The sequence below is a fragment of the Bison bison genome, unplaced genomic scaffold, assembly GCF_000754665.1.
Source record: "Bison bison bison isolate TAMUID 2011002044 unplaced genomic scaffold, Bison_UMD1.0 scf7180017853138, whole genome shotgun sequence".
Classification (NCBI taxonomy): domain Eukaryota; kingdom Metazoa; phylum Chordata; class Mammalia; order Artiodactyla; family Bovidae; genus Bison; species Bison bison.
Window position 1 is genome coordinate 58,021 of NW_011483711.1, and position 805 is coordinate 58,825.

Here is an 805-nt window from a genome sequence, read left to right on the forward strand (position 1 = left end):
TACTGGAGTTTCAGCTTTAGCGTCATTCCTTCCAAAGAACACCCAGGACTGATCTCCTTTAGAATGGACTGGTTGGATCTCCTTGCAGTCCATGGGAGTCTCAAGAGTCTTCTCCAACACCACAGTTCAAAAGCATCAATTCTTCGGCGCTCAGCTTTCTCCACAGTCCAACTCTCACATCCATACATGACCACAGGAAAAACCATAGCCTTGACTAGACAGACCTTTGTTGGCAAAGTAATGTCTCTGCTTTTTAATATGCTATCTAGGTTGGTCATAACTTTCCTTCCAAGGAGTAAGCGTCTTTTAATTTCATGGCTGCAATCACCATCTGCAGTGATTTAGTAGCTTTTAAATTTAATAGGATATTAATTTTTAATGAGATTTTTATGTATAGGGTCTCTACTTAATCGCTTTCAATTTATTCTCACTGTGATTTTGTCATTTATTTTGGCAGTCACTCATGTCCATTTTATTCATGATGAAACTGATATTCATGAAGATTTTATAATGCCACGTTGAGAAACAGTATAAGAACCAGGAAATAAATTCATTTATTTTGGCTAAGTCAGATCTAATTTTAGTGCATAGCATTACAGACTGTTTTCCTACTCTTATAGTTGGAGTTCATCTATGTTTTTCCTTAACTTTTCAAAGTTTTAAGTTACTTTTGATATCAGATTGGTTTGTATTTTCCTCTGTCTATGCTTATACTACTTTTCTCCACTTCAAATGTCCTCCTTTTAAATTTAGTTGATCTATGTTCTGATGGCCCTTCCAGCCTGAGCTTTTCTCTTGTAGCCAG